The sequence below is a fragment of the Trachypithecus francoisi genome, unplaced genomic scaffold (assembly GCF_009764315.1).
Source record: "Trachypithecus francoisi isolate TF-2019V2 unplaced genomic scaffold, Tfra_2.0 Lachesis_group6, whole genome shotgun sequence".
Taxonomy (NCBI): Eukaryota; Metazoa; Chordata; class Mammalia; order Primates; family Cercopithecidae; genus Trachypithecus; species Trachypithecus francoisi.
This window is the reverse complement of record NW_022681471.1, coordinates 25,590,919-25,605,127: the sequence shown is the minus strand read 5'-3', so window position 1 is coordinate 25,605,127 and position 14,209 is coordinate 25,590,919. Positions and strand designations below refer to the sequence as shown.

At 37.8% G+C, this 14,209-nt stretch overlaps 1 pseudogene; it reads left to right on the top strand.

The window, feature by feature from the left end:
- LOC117077868 overlaps positions 1–14,209 on the top strand; it is a 73,768-nt pseudogene that overhangs the window by 35,834 nt on the left and 23,725 nt on the right.

The window sequence follows — 14,209 nt, the reverse complement described above, 5'->3', positions numbered from 1 at the left end:
AGTTATGTGACTTGCAAATGTTTTTTTTCCATCCCATGGACTGTCTTCTCAGTTTCTTTCTTTCTTTCTTTTTTAATTTTTTTTGAGACTGAGTCTCGCAATCTTGCCCAGGCTGGACTGCAGTGGCGCCATCTCCACCAACTGCAAGCTCCACCTCTTGGGTTCACGCCATTCTCCTGCCTCAGCCTCCTGAGTAGCTGGGACTACAGGCGCCTGCCACCACGCCCGGCTAATTTTTTTTTTCTTTTGTATTTTTAGTAGAGACAGGGTTTCACCGTGTTAGCCCAGATAGTCTCGATCTCCTGACCTTGTGATCCACCCTCGTTGGCCTCCCAAAATGCTGGGATTACAGGCGTGAGCCACCGTGCCCAGCCTCAGTTTCTTGATTGAGTTCTTTGAAGCACAAAATTTAAGTTTTGATAAAGTCTGTCTTTGTTTGCTTGTGGTTTTCGTGTCACATTTAAGAAACCATTGCCTAATCTAAGGTCACTAACATTTATTTTATGTTTTACAGTTTTATATTTTTATGTCTTAAATTTAAGTCTTTGATCCATTTCAAGTTAACTTTTGTATATGGCACAAGATAGGAGTCTAATTTCATTCTTTGCATGTGGATATCCAGTTTGTCTTGCCACCATTCGTTAAAAAGACTGTTCTTCCCCTATTTAATTGTCTGGAGTTCCTTGGTGAAAATCAAATGATCATAAATCTATGGGTTTCTTCCTGGACTCTCAATCCTATGTTATTGGTCTATCCTTATATGTTAATCCTTATGCCAGTACCACAGCATCTTGATTACTGTGGCTTTGTATTACATTTTCAAATTAGGAAGTGTGAGTTCTCCAACATTCTTCTTTTTCAAGATTGTTTTGGCTAGATGTTTGCATTTTCATATATATTTTAGGAAAAACTTTTCAATTTCTTCAGAAAGTCAACTGTAAGCTGGGTGCAGTGGTACGTGCCTATAGTCCCAACTACATAGAAGGCTGAGGCAGGAGAATCCCTTGAGCCCAGGAAGTTCAAGGCAAGCCTGGGCAAAACAGCAAGACCCCACCTCAAAAAATAAAATCCAAACAGAATAAAACAAAAAAGCCAGCTGTGATTTTGATAGATATTGCATGGAATCTGTGGATTAATTTGGAGAATATTGCCATCTTAGCAATATTAAGTCTTCTAGTTCATGCACACAGGATATCTTTCCATTTGTTTGGCCTTGTTTAATTTATTTCAATGACATTATACTTTGTATGATTTCAGTTCTTTTCAATTTATTGGGACGTTTTTGTGGCCCAACATGTGGTCTACCCTGGAGAATGTTCCATATATACTTGAGCAGAATGTATATTCTGCTCTTGTTTGGTGGAGTGTTCTGTAGATGTCTGTTAGATCTAGTAGGTTCGTAGTGCTGTTCAAGTCTTTCATTCTCTTGTTGATCTTCTGTCTAGTTGTTGTATCCATTATTGAAAGTGGGGTACTGAAGTTGCCAACTATTATTGTTGAGTTGTCTATTTCTTCCTTCAATTCTGTCAGGTTTTGCTTCATATAATTTGGGGGCTCTGTGGTTAGGTACATATATGTTTATAATTGCTATTTTTTTTTTTTTTTTTCTGAGACGGAGTCTTGATCAGTCGCCCAGGCTGGAGTGCAGTGGCGTGATCTTGGCTCACTGCAAGCTCCGCCTCCTGGGTTCCCACCATTCTCCTGCCTCAGCCTCCCAAGTAGCTGGGCCTACAGGCACCTGCCACCACACCTGGCTAATTTTTTTTGTATTTTTAGTAGAGACAGGGTTTCACCATGTTAGCCAGGATGGTCTCGATCTCCTGACCTTGTGATCCACCTGCCTTGGCCTCCCAAAGTGCTGGGATTACAGGCGTGAGCCACCGCACCCGGCTGCTATTTATTCTTGATGTATTGACTTTTACATTGTCACAGAATGTCCTTTATCTCTCATAACACTTTTTGTCTTTAAGTCTATTTTACCTGATAGAAGTGTAGTTACTCCAGCTCTCTTTTGGTTACTGTTTGCTACACACACACACACACACACACACACACATACATTTTATACTTTTACTTTCAACTTAATTTGTGCCTTTGAATCAAAATTATACCTCTTGTAGACATCATATATTTGGATAATTTTTTGAACACTTTTTCCAATCTCTTTTTAATTTTCATCAATTTACATTTAATGTAGTTATCGATAAAGTAGAATTTACATCTGTCATTTTGTTATTTTTTCTATATATTTTATGTCTTTTCTGTTCCTTTATTCCTTCATTACTGCCTTTTTTTGTGTGTTAAGTAGGTATTTTCTAGCGTACCATTTTTATTCCCTTGTCATTTCTTTTACTGTTTTTCTTTTTAGTTATTTTCTTAGTGGTTGTTTCATGGATTGCTAATATCTTAATTTATAACAATGTAGCTCATATTAATACCAACTTGATTTCAGTATTAAAAGCTTTGCTCCTCTACAGCTCTTTCCCTCCCCCTCCTTTGTGCTGTTATTGTCATACAAATGATACCTTTATACTTCACATGTCCATCAATATGGATGTATAATTATTGCATTATGCAGTTGTCTTTTAAATTAGATATACAACAAAGGAGTTTCAAACAAATAATATTTGCTAATCATGGAACTTTGGGCAAGTTCTTTAATTTCTCTAAACTTAGATGTCCTCATCTGCAGTATGGATATAATGATATTATTTACCTTGTATGGTTGCTTCAAGGATTAAGTGGGATAATGTATGTAAAGCATTTAGAACAGTGCCTAACACAGAATAAGTACTCCATAAATGGTAGCTGTGGTTATTAGTTACTATTTTATTTTACCATCGTGCTTTGCTCATGATGTTCCATCTATTTGTAATTTCGTTGTTTTTCTGTTTGTTTGTTTTGTTTTCTTTTCTTTTTGACAGAGTCTCACTCTATTGCCCAGGCTGGAGTGCACTGGCGTGATCGCAGTTCACTGCAACCTCCAGCTCCTGGGTTCAAGCGATTCTCATGCCTCAGTATTCTGAGTAGCTGGGATTACAGGCGTTTGCCACCATGCCCTGCTAATTTTTGTATTTTTAGTAGAGATGAGGTTTCACCATGTTGGCCAGGCTGGTCTCAAATTCCTGACCTCAAGTGATCCACCTGCCTCGGCCTCCCAAAGTGCTGGGATTACAGGCGTGAGCCATGGTGCCTGGCCTATTTGTAATTTCTTCTTTCCAATTTCCCTATGACAATTTTTTTTCATTCTCAAATACCACCACTTCCATGCTCTTAACTTGTACAGTATCTATTATCACTATTACAACACTTATCACAGTCTTCCTTAGATTGTAGTTATTTGTAATATGTCTTATCTCTCATTCTATATTTTAAAACTCACGAGGGTGAATACTATGTCTTCTTCATCTCAGTATTTTTCACAGTGTGTAACTCAGTGCCTTATAATGGAGTAAGTGCTCAGTAAATGTTTACTGTATCACTGAATAACGTGAATAATTTAAAAATGCAAAACAGATTGAATTTCCTAGTTCTGTTAGTAGATCTGAATGCCATTTTAAAGCAATAAACCAAGCATGATACACTTCCCTTAAGTGGTTTTATGGACTTTCTCAGGTGAATAGGAGAGTCAGAAGATACTGGGATTCTTATTTCTCAAAATGTGGTAGACTGAAAGAGAATTTCAGTGCCTCACAGCATACAAATGGATCTGGATTTATTAGGTTGGTGCAAAAGTAATTGTGGTTTTTGCAATTCCTTTTGACTACAAAATCGCAATTACTTTTGCACCAACTTATAGATGGAGAAGCGATTAATGAACATATATATTCCCTAAAAGAATGTGGAGACAGTAAAGTTTATTAAACAATGTACTTTTCCTCCATGTAACCCCCAAAGTGGTAGGTAGGGAAGGGAAGAGGCAGCAGAGTTTGATGAGTATGCACTGAAACTTTAAAATAGAAAGAAGAAAGTTTGAATTTCAGCACTCAATATTAGGTGAGTGACTTTGGGAATGTCCTATAACATTTCTGATTGTCCATTTCCTTGCCTGTAATGCCTATGTCACAGAGGCGTTTAGAGAAGTAAATGAACTAATGGATTGTGAAACTGTTTTGTGAGTTACAAAGCATTTTTGGTCACTCCTTTTTTCTGGGTTCTTAGTGCTCTGTGTTCATCATTCTGCTATAGCACTTCCCATGTTGTATTGTAATTTATTTGTTTATATCTGTCTCCCACTAGATTGAGTTTTTTTCAGAGCTAAGGGTTTTGTTTTATTTATCTTTGGATACCAGGACCTAACACACTGGTACTCAATAAATGTTTGATGAATGTGTGAATAAATGTTTCAGGTCGGAGATGAACTCAGGTGACCTATTAAGTTTCCTTCTAGTTTTGTTGTTTAAGATTCCATGAAAAGGTCTAGAAATAATTAGAGATTGACATAGGAAGAAATATTTAGAATGTGAAAACATGAACTTGGAGGACAGTTACAGATTTGTTAAACACATATTAACATTCTAGAGTGTACTTTCAAAAGGAAATTGTTGAGACGGGTTAATTGAGTTTATATATAAAAAGGGAGGTTATGATTTGTCAAGTGAGAAGTAATTTTTCTGGCCAAGGAATGATAACAGCTGAAATGAATCTCTCAAAAGCTAGGAAATTTGGCAGAGGAATATTGTGGCTAAACAAATTCATTAGAGCAGAAAGGTATTAAAAACATTTTGAGAAGTGGAGTTAAATCATGGAAAACCAGGCTTCCTTATTAAGATGCCAGAAACTGATGGGACATAAGGTGGAGGTTTGGTTTTGTTTGAAAGAGCTTGAAGCTACATCTCCAACAGGAGCAAAGTATGAGCCTTTGGAGAACAGAATAGCTATACCTACTGAAAAAGTTGTTAGTAGACAGAAGAAATTGTAAACACAAGGGGGAAAAGTGAAGTAGAAATAGTAAAATGAAAGAACAGATGACTGAAGTTGATTGAGTAAAGGCCAAATCACTTGTAATGAGAGATGAAAAAGCATCCAAAGCAATGATCCTAAATAAGAAATTGAGAAGAGATGACAAATATGATGGCATAATTAAAATGATAGACTTGGAATGGACCTTGGGAGAACGTACAACTAAAGAGCTAACCAGAGATTCCCTGAACAGTAGACCTCAAAGCCTAAACTGGTAATATCATCGAGTGGCTATTAACACATTCCCTCTCTCTGGTCTCTGACAAAATGTCTAGGAGGGGAGAAGACAGATGTAATGGGTGGAGTGGGTTCAGGGATAATTTTCTAATCATAGAGGCTTATTATTATTATTATTATTATTTTTGAGACAGAATCTCTCTCTGTTGCCCAAGCTGGAGTGCAGTGGCACGATCTCTGCTCACTCCAAACTCCGTCTCCTGGGTTCAAGTGATTCTCTAGCCTCAGCCTCCTGAGTAGCTGGGATTACAGGTACGCGCCACCACTCCTGGCTAATTTTTGCATTTTTAGTAGAGATTGGGTTTGCCATCTTGGCCAGTCTGGTCTTGAACTCCTAATCTCATGTGATCTGCCCACTTGGCTTCCCAAAATGCCAGTATTATAGGCATGAGCTACTGCACCCAGGAAGAAATATTTAGAATGTAAAAACATGAAGTTGGAGGATAGTTACAGATTTGTTGCACACGTATTAACATTCTAGAGTTATCATCATAGAGGCCTCATCATAGAGGCTTTATATAGCATAGTGGAATGAGAAAAAGCTTGCACTTAACAAATCAGACACACCTGACTTAGAATCCCAGCTCTGCCTCTTTTAGTGGTTTGACCTTGAGCAAAGTACTTAATATCCCTAAAAGACATTAATAAGGAACTCTGTCCCCTTCCATAACTCCTGTTTTTCGGATGTCTGGCTTGTTCATCTAATTTTCCTATATTTTTGCCTGTTTTCAATTTTTTTAAATGCTGCTTTCTAAGACATTTTATCATCTCTATCTTCCAACCTTTTATTGAGGTTTTAATTCCTCTTGTCATATTTTTAATTCCCAAGGGCTCCTTTGTTTTCTCAATAGTCTTTAAAATTTCTTTTTCTTGCTTTATGGTCGCAATATCTCCTCTAATCTCTCCAAGGATGTCAATGATAGGTTTTCTTTTTAAAAGTTTCCTTCTGAGCTTCAGGGATCTTCCCCAAGAGAACAGACCTCCGTATTCTGCTGGTGTTGGGAAGGGAAATTATTTGGCCCTGCAGAACAGGGCAAGGAATCTGCAAGTCAGCTACCTAGGCTGACTTTCAAGCAGTCCTCCTGGTTATTACCTCTCTTTCATGCCTACTTATAGGGATACCTGGTACTACAAGTTCCTGAGCCCTTTTGGAATTCTGTGGTATAAATGGATTTGTGTTTCAGCTTTCCCTACTGATGACTTAGGATGCAGGTTTCTCAGTTCTGGTAATTCAGTTACTATTGTTCAGCTGCTATCTAGTTTCCAAAATTTGTTGCTTATATCTTTTCTCCTCTATTCTCCTATCTTGTGTGTTTATGCCCTTTTAGAATTCCTTTACTGTAATTTTATCACGGTTTTGAGGAAGGAGCAGAGCAAAATGTGTGAGTTAAATCTGCCATCTTTAACCAAAAGTCTCTTAATTCTTTTTTGTTTTTTTAAATTATTTTATTTTACATTCAGGGGTACACGTGCACATTTGTTTCATGGGTATTCTTAACTCTTCATGTCTTGTATATCCATCTCTTTTCATTTTAACTATCACCACATTATACAGCTTCTTACTACTTCCTATCTGGGCTCCTTTCTTCTATCATCTTGTCCCTTAGGTCTGTTTTCCACAATGTTGTGGGTTCATCTTCCCAAACAACTGCACTGTGTATCAGAGTTTTGATTGTAAAAACTCTTCTGTTGCTTCCTAATGCCAAAAGGAGAAAATCAAAGTCTTCCACAGTCTAGCCTCTGTCTACTGTTTCAACCTTATTTTTTAGGCTTTCTGAAACACTCATATCCATATCCATACCCATCCCCACTTGTAGCTTTGGTGAAACTTGTCTGGTGTACCAAATAAGTAGGGACACAGCAGCTAGGCTTGCCTGGTGATGTATCCAGTAGACTTAAAAGTTGGCCTGTTGATGTTGAGCAATCAGTTTAAAACTCCTTAAGTGAATACCTGTCTAACTTGAAGGCATCTTATGGCCCCTTTCAGCCTAGGATTTGAAAATCTGTTTTCCATGTATGCTATTTCTTGATTGTGTTCACTATATAGCATATTGAGTTTTTTTCCATGGTCTACTGCTTCACACCTTATTTACCTTCTACTAGAGTTTGCAGGTACAAGAATGAGTAGGCTGTGGAAATTATATCCTATAAGAAACTTCCATCTTCTTTCTTATATGGTATCAAGTTTAAGTCATAGCTCAATGACTGGGTTTACAAATTGTGATTTAATATTCTTCTAGGATTTAACATTGTGATTTATGATATCCTTCTTACCAAAAGAATGTCTGGATATTCATAGGTGTGGTGGCTCTTGCCCACCACTCCAGTGGTTTGGGCGACTGAGATGGGAGGATCACTTGAGCCCAGGAATTTGAGAACAATTTGGGCAAGGTAGTGAGACTTCCTCTCTACAAAAAATGTTAGCCAGTCCTGGCGGCACACACTCGTAGTCCTAGCTGCTCAGGAGACTTTGGTGGGATGGTTGCTTCAGTCCAGGAGGTTGAAGCTAAATGTAAGCTATGATTGCGCTGCTGCACTCCAACCTGGGTGACAGAGCAAGACATTGTCTCAAAAAAAGTTATGTTTATAACATTTTCCTGAAGGTATATTGTTTTCTTTTGTTGTACACTATACATTTTTAAATTAAAAATTTTAAAATTTAATGGACATATAATATTTGTACATATTCTTGGGGCACATAGTGATGTTTCAATGCATATAATGTGTAGTGATCAAATCAGGATAATTAGCATACCCATCATGTCAAAATTTATTATTTCTTTGTGTTGGGAACATTTAATATCCTCCTTCTAGCTAGCTACTCGAGACTATATAACATATTATTATTACTATTATTATTTTTTTTTGAGACGGAGTCTCGCTCTGTCGCCCAGGCTGGAGTGCAGTGGCGCGATCTCGGCTCACTGCAAGCTCCGCCTCCCGGGTTCACGCCATTCTCCTGCCTCAGCCTCCCAAGTAGCTGGGACTACAGGCGCCTGCCGCCTCGCCCTGCTAGTTTTTTGTATTTTTTAGTAGAGAAGGGGTTTCACCGTGTTAGCCAGGATGGTCTCGATCTCCTGACCTCGTGATCCTCCCAGCTCGGCCTCCCAAAGTGCTGGGATTACAGGCTTGAGCCACCGTGCCCGGCCCATATTATTATTAATTCCTGTCATCCTACAGCGTTATAGAATGCTAGAACTTATTTTTCTTATCTGGCTGTAATTTTGTGGCCTTTAACAAATCTCTCCCTACCCCTTGTTTTCTAATGACTTTTTTCTCCATTCAGAATTGTCTTTGCTGATCTCTTTATCAGGACTAAAATTCTCTGGATGGAAGGGTCATCAGCTACCATCTCCTTTGCTACTCTGCTAGATATCCTTACAATTTGGTTTGGAATTTCAGTACCACTAACATTTTTTGGTGCATATATTGGAAATAAGGAAAAGGTAAACTTTTAAAATACTGCTTTTGGCCACTGAGCGATAGCTGAAATAATACCTCGGTGTATATATTGCACATGAAATACAAAAAGTCCCACTGGAGAAAATTACAGAGAATAATCATTTTGGAGTAAAATATATTTTAAAAAATTAAGTAAAAGACAGTAACACTTTCAAAGATATTAATGCATTTCCTACATTATCAATTGTTATATTTCCTTTTACTTCTGATGAACAAATTAAAAGGACATATTGTAGAAAGGCCGACATCAGCCAACTCAGAAAACTAATAGGATTATACAGTGGGAGAAGACAGTCAAGATATAGTCCAAGAAATGGGGCTATTCAGTTTACAGATTTGAAGTTAGCCTATTCCACATATCAGAAAAAGGTATAGGATACCGAAAAGTCTCAATGAGGCCACACAACCAAAAAACTATTCAAGGATATAGCATGAGATTGCAGAAGAAACGTTGGAAAAGTCAAAATGGGAGGTGGAGTTCCACAGAGAGCAGCAAAAAGAAAATTTTCTGAAAACTATTGACACATTCTCAGACAAATTCTAAGAGAGAACTTTTGGACATTTTAGATTATTTTGCATTAGAATAGTCACTGGTAAATCTTTCCAGTCTCTCCCTTGGAAATTATAAAAAAGGATAAATATCCTTATTGATTGTTTAGCTGTGTATCATTTAGTATGGTGCCACTGGCCACATGTGGCTGTTGAGCACCTGAAATGTGGCTGTCTGAATTGAGATGGGCTCTATGTGGAAAATACATACCAGATTTTGAACACTTAGAGCAATAACAAAGATAATATAAAATATTTGCTCAATAATTTTATATTAACACAAGTATAAATCATAATATTTGGACATGTTAGACTAAATAAAATACGATGTTGAAATTAATTCCATCTGTTTATTTTTAATTTTTTAAGGGGGCTAATAAAAAATTTAAAACTACACATGTAGCTTGCATTATACTTCCATTGCACAGCACTGGCCTAGCTCCTGCCCACACGACTGCTTTTTGTTGTTTTCTTAAACAATTGTTGTTTTCTTAAAGCTGCCTTTGAGAAAAATGCTCCTGTAAAATATTCCATGCCCTCTTCAGATTCAAGATTCTGTTTTGTGATAATATCTGTATAGATGTTTTTCAGTTTCATTTCATTCTGATTCTCACTTCATTTTTTTCCGAGCAGATTACTTGTCCAGTTCACACAAACCAGATCCCCTGTCAGATTCCTCCATAGAACTTCTTTACAAAACCACTTCTTGGTATCATAATTGGTGGCATTTTACCCTTCAGTTGTATTTTTATTCAACTCTTTTTCATTCTGAACAGTATTTGGTGAGTGTTACATCTTCATAATCTTAAAAGTGTTAGTTTTTAGTAAATTAACATTCCTATATTTTAAGGAGGTTAAATTCTGGTATGATAATACTTCATTTACCTCCACTTTATCCAGTAAATAACAATCTGACCTAGAAGAATTTCCTAGAGAACTGAGACTGAATTCATGACTTAAAAAAATTTATTTTTAATTTTTGTGGGTACACAGTAGGTGTGTATATTTATGGGGTACATGAGATGTTTCGATACAGGCATGCAGTACATAATAATCACATCTATGGAGAATGAGGTATCTATCCCCTCAAGCATTTATCCTTTGTGTTTCAAACAATACAATTATACTCTTTTAGTTATTTTAAAATGTACAATTAAATTATTATTGAGTATAGTCACCCTTTTGAATTCACAACTTTTAACGGGTACTTTTTGATGGAAATATTTATAAAGATTTACTTTTTGGCTGGGCACGGTGGCTCACACCTGTAATTCTAGCACTTTGGGAGGCCGAAGCAGGTGGATCACTTGAGGTCGGGCGTTTGAGACCAGCCTGGCCAACATGGTGAAACCCTATCTCTACTAAAAATACAAAAATTAGCTGGGCGTGGTGGTGACTGCCTGTAATCCCAGCTACTCGGGAGGCTGAGGCATGAGAATCACTTGAACCCGGGAGGTGGGCGTTGCAGTGACCTGAGATCATGCCACTGCATTCCAGCTTGGGTGACAGAGTGAGACTCCATCTAAAAAAAACAAAAACAAAAACAAAAACAAATACAAAAAAAAAACAAGCTGCAAAATAGGTTATAGTAACCATATTTTCCAGATGTTCTTGATGGGAAAGTAGTTTTACAATGAAAACTAAAAGGTTTTTCAGACAATTAATTTTCATTTCAATGAAAAACAGTGTGCTTGTTTTTTATTTTATTTTTGATTTTTGTTTTTTTGAGACAGGATCTCACTCTGTCACCCAGGCTGGAGTGCAGTGGTGTGATGTCAGTTCACTGCAACCTCTACCTGCCTCCCGGGTTCAAGCAATTCTCGTGTCTCAGCCTCTTGAGTAGCTGGGACTACAGGCGTGTACCACTAGGCCCAGCTGATTTTTGTATTTTTAGTAGAGACAGGGTTTCAACATGTTGGCCAGGCTGGTCTTGAAGCAACGTGTTTGTTGCATACAACTTTGTATATATTTGTATATATTTATTATCTAGAGAGGTGCTTCTCCTCAACCCTCATCCCTCACTCTCATACTCAGGTATATATTTTACATGAGATTTTTAGGTGGGGTATTGATCAGTTCATCAGTTTCTTTTTATTTCTAGAAGGCTTTTAAAAATGGATGTTGTGGTTGGGTGTAGTGGCTCACGCCTTTAATCCCAGCATTTTGGGAAGCTGGGGAATCACTTGAGGCCAGGAGTTCAAGGCCAGCCTTGGGCAACATAGCAAGATCCTGTCTCTACAAATGAAATAAAATAAAATAAAAAATTAGCTGCATGGTGGCACGTGCTTGGCTAAAAAATTAGCCAAGCATGGTGGCCTGTAAGTTCCAGCTACTTGAGAGGCTGAGGCAGGAGGATCACTTGAACTCAGGAGGTTGAGACTGCAGTGAGCTGTGATCGCACCACTGCACTCTAGCCTGGGTGACACAGTAAGACCCTGTCTCTAAAGTATTAATTAATTAATTGGAATGGGCATTGATCATCCCAACTTAGCTCAGGTCTATAATAATCAAGAGAATTAACTTCATTCTTTCAAAGTTTCACCTAGATGTAATCTACACACAGATTTTTTTTTAAATGCATGTTTGAAAGTATATTTAATAGAATTATGTGTGCTGTGCTATAAAGACATATTTGGAAAAGCTGAATGTCAATAGGCCTTCTAAGGCAAAAGTGGTATTTGAATCTGTGGTTTTCTGTTTTATGATGTAGTTGTTGGTATTTATGACACTTGCAGCCTTCCATTTCTAAAGAGAATGTTTTTAAATATGTATGGAGAAAATTATGGTGATATTGATGAGTCTCAAGTGAGAACTAACTTATATGAACAGAGAAACATGAGTAAGTAGCAGCACTGGTTCTGACTAGAGAAGATATGGCCAAACTCTGAAACTGCATAGGTAAGGGACTATTTTTTGGTACTTAATGGATAGGTGAAGGTTTGGAATACAGAGTTGAATGTTTAGGGGGGAAAAAAAAGAAAAAAAAGGTTTAGAGAAATGTGTGACTGCCTGTTTTATAGGTTTGGATTGATCTTTCTGTGTGCACTGTTGAGTTAAAGTTTATTTAAACCTCTTTTTATTTTCAGGTCTCATTAGCTGTACTACATGTTTGACTTCCTTTTCTTAGTCTTTATAAGTCTTGTGATTACTTGCTCAGAAGTTACAGTTTTGCTGTATTATTTTCATTTATGTGCTGAGGTGAAGCCACAAGAAACTAATGCATCTTACATTTTCTATACTTGCATTACTGGAATTGGAAGTCTGTGTTTAGAAAAGAATTGAAATACATGATAACTGCATGTTTCTACAACTTGGGATCAGTATTACATTGTGTTTTCCTATTAACACATTTTGACTTTAATGTGGCTATCAAGTTAAGGCTGCTTTGATGGAAAATTTAAATAGAAAGTGATTTCTCTTTGGCTGGTTATTGTAATTGCTGCATGATATTCAGTTAACAGAAAAATATAAGGGACTGATTTAATATTTATCAGTTCAATGATATTTCTTTTTTTTCCCTTTTCTTTTCTTTTTTTTTTTTTTTTTGAGACAGGGTTTCACTCTGTTGCCCAGGCTGGAGTGCAGTGGCACTATCTCGGCTCATTGCAATGTCTGCCTCCAGGGTTCAAGCGATTCTCCTGCCTCAGCCTCTCTAGTAGCTGGGATTACAGGTGACCGCCACCACACCCAGCTAATTTTTGTGTTTTTAGTAGAGACGGGGTTTTGCCATGTTGCCTAGGCTGGTCTCGAACTCCTGGGCTCAAGTGATCCGCTCACCTTGGCTTTCCAAAGAGCTGAGATTACAGGCATGAACCACCACGCCCGGCCGATGTTTTCTTTTTAACAATTAAATTTTTTCTTTGCAGCTTAAGCCAAGATTCTGGTTTGTTGGTTTGAGATTGTGACTAAGGGTCCTTTCTCTTCTTTCAGTTTATTGCCTTTTGGTTACCACAGACATAAATAGTTCTTTTTACCCCAGTCCCATTTTTCCCCGCTATCATTCTGGATGACTGAGCTGTTAGTGTCCATTGTTCTCTTAAATCCCCTAAATCCATTTCATTTTGGTAGTTAAATATGACTCTTCAAGGATGACAGACAATGGAGAGTTCGGGGAATGATTCTTATATACATGTTGTCTTAGACATTTTCTTCTTGTGCTATTGGTATAGAGGTACAAAATATAACTGTATGTATATTTAAATATGCTTATGTAGTATACTTAGCCGGTGTATTAGTTCATTTTCACACTGCTGATAAAGACATACCCAAAACTGGGAACAAAAAGAAGTTTAACTGGACTTACAGTTCCACATGGCTGGGGAGGCCTCAGAATCATGGCGGGAGAGGAAAGGCGTTTCTCACATGGCAGCAAGAGAAGAATGAGGAGGAAGCAAAAGCGGAAAGCCCTGATAAACCCATCAGATTTCATGAGACTTATTCACTATCACGAGAATAGCATGGGAAAGACAGGCTGCCATGATTCAGTTACCTCCCCCTGGGTCCCTCCCACAACACGCGGGAATTCTGGGAGATACAATTCAAGTTGAGATTTCAGTGGGGACACAGCCAAACCATATCATCTGGTCATTAATTCTATGTACATTTTGCCGTAGAGAATCTGCAGCAATCATTAATGAGGCACACAATAATAAGCATATAATAGATATGTTTTTATTCCTAAGAAAATGTTTTGGGGGGTCCCGAAGACTACCCACATGTTTGGTAACTCACTAGAAGGACTCGTGGGACTAGGCATACAGATGCATACATGGGTAGGCTACCGAAAGGATGCCCACAGGATCAGTGAGGAAAAAGACAGGTGGATCCTGGAGAAATCCAGGCACAGCCTTCCTATGTTGTCTCCCTCCCGTTAGAGAGCACACTGAGTTTGCTTCTTTCTCCAGCAGTGAGAAATGCAGTAATAAATGTGCGATGTTCTGCCCAGGGAAGCCCATTAGAGATTCAGCATCCGAGGTTTTTATTGGGAGTAGTCACATAG